Source organism: Euprymna scolopes, chromosome 33, assembly GCF_053919585.1.
Source record: "Euprymna scolopes isolate OS-2025 chromosome 33, ASM5391958v1, whole genome shotgun sequence".
Lineage (NCBI taxonomy): Eukaryota > Metazoa > Mollusca > Cephalopoda > Sepiida > Sepiolidae > Euprymna > Euprymna scolopes.
Window position 1 is genome coordinate 74,013,834 of NC_136514.1, and position 2,691 is coordinate 74,016,524.

Here is a 2,691-nt window from a genome sequence, read left to right on the forward strand (position 1 = left end):
CGGAGTAATTCTTCATATTTATCCAATCAAGAGTACCCCTTTTAGGGAGCTGGATTTTCTCCCACTTTAAAAACAAATTTTATGTAAAACTCTTCCCTCGTGAGGAGGCAAATAGGACCACTATTTTATTTTATTACTTGTTTAATGTTTATCAAAACAAAACACATCCTCCATTAATTCTTCAACTAACCCTAAGTTGGAGTGGCAATAATAATTTTTAATAAACACTATTTGATGTTATTATTTCGTAATTAATTAATTAATATTTGTAAAAGAGAAAAATCCGAAAAAAAATCAAATTAATACATTAATATCGTGGATTAATTTTCCCTGCAACTGTTTGAGAAAATCAGACATTGATAGTCCATAAAATTTTCATAGAGAACTGTACTGACCTCCAATTTCCTGCATAAAATCGCTGATGTCACAATTTTGTGCATAAATGAAATATTGACAGATGGTCAAAAACATTAAATATGAATAAATGGAAGTAACATCTTTATTTTACTTATAAAATATTTTATGCTTTTTAAACTCTTCAGCTTTATAAAATATTGAAATTTCAAACTATTATAATATATTTTGCTAATATTTTGTAAAATGAAATATGTGCAAGGCTTACGTACAAAAAATTTCCTCCTTGTATATTTTATGAAAATTACATAAACTAATCTAAGTGGAATGAGTAGAGAAAATTTTGTGGAAATCCGACCATTAATTGATTTTTGCTAAATTTCTTAAACATATGTATGTCTGCGCCTTAAAAAATGGTGACCATAAAGAAACATTGAAGGTTTCTCCATTATTGTATCGAAATTCGAAAATCGAAAAATTGAATTTCAAGCAGACCCAAGGGTTATTTACTTCATTGCCATGTCACATTAATGAACAGATCCAAAAATTATGAAAAACGATAAGGTAAAAAGTTAATTATTAATAAAGAAAAATTTCGAAGATAATTAACAAAAATTGGATTTTGCTTAAAAAAGAAACTGGAGAGGTAATTATTTTCTGAAAATTTTGAAAATCTTAAGTCAATTTAACAAAACTCAAATTTCACTAATTATCTTCAAAAACTATTTTCATTAATAATCAATTTTCTACCTTATCGGGTTTTTTTTGTAATTTTTGAATACGTTCTTCAGGACGATATAACAATTAAATAAATGCCACTGGCTTGATCAGAAATTAAATATTTCAATCTTAGAATTTTGCTCTGATAATGAATAAGTACCAAAATTGTTTTAAGGCGTCGATAATGTAAATGTCACGGTTTTAACCAAAGGAAATCGCTCATTAAAAAAGGATCCCAATTCAAAACATAAAAACCACAGCCGACAACCCTTCAACAAGTAGTTCGACGGGAATAATTATTCTGTGGAACTCTGAATAGTACCATTCCTGCTAGAATAATATTCACAATTTTCCCAGCTTCAATTTGATATGACACATGAATATAAACCTCAAACAGATGACTCCCTACAACACTTTAAAGACACAAGAACAAACACAAATCAAGAACAAAAAACGATGACCAGCGTCGCAAAGCCACAGTGTCTACAACTACGTCCGCCAGACGAGTATAAATACAGCAAGTTATTTCAACCAAAGGCAGACCAGACTGGCTCCTCAGGTAGCGAGGATCCCTCCATCAGTGACCCAACCCAATTCAGCAGCAGCAGCAGCAATCATGTTCACGCAGAACGGTTTAGACTACCTTCCCGACAACGGCTGAACACAGTAGCAGCAGCAGCGACCACTCGCCGTCAATGCACTTAATTCCCAGCAGTCCAGCTTCTCAAGCCAGCACACATTTCCCATAGCCACTAGCGAAGACCTCATAACTGTGCCAGTTTAAACACCAGCTGGACTCCAACTCTCAACCTGTGATGTGCTTTATTGGTACCTAGAGAATTGGGTATTTTTTTTTTACTATCATACGCATCATAGTTTCTCCCCAAACTAAAATGTGATTCTATTTGGGGGTGGGGCTATTGCATATAAAACAGATTGAAAAATTATCCACAAATTAAGAATTTTAAGAAAAAAATTAAATATTTTAGAATGGGAGAAGATTGTTTTTCTACAAAAATTTAACATAAATTGAGCACCCATTTAAAGGCTAATTAAATGGAGATGTGTCACCAACTATTTTTTAAAATAATTTGGAGGGAAAGCTGTGCAAGATGGATGGAGGTGTGGGTTACCTAAACACTTCTTTTTCTGGCAAAAAAAAAGTAGGGCTGACCAAAAAATTGCAGGGCGGAGGGGTCATTTTTTTTTCAACAATAAAATAAAGCAGGGGTCTCCAAACTACAGTCTGCGGGCTAAATCCAGCCTGCAAAAGTATTTAAAACAGCCCATGGAGCTCTTGTTGAAAATAAATATTTAGGAAAATCAGAAAATGATTAAAAAAATGAGATTTTGGAGAACCAGTTTCACTAAAAAAAAAACAAAAAAACAAAACAAAAAAAAGCAAAGCTAATGAGCGAAAGAGTATAAAACACGTCCAGATCATTTTTTATATTTTCGCCTGCATAGCTTTAAAGAGTCAGCAATGGCCTCCCATTCGAAAACTTTGGAGAGTCCTAAAATAAAATGCAGAATTAATATTGTTAATATTGTTAAGAGTCAACCAATCGATTTTTTAAAATATGTCAATTTTTTAAATATGTAGTTTTAAGCAAAAAC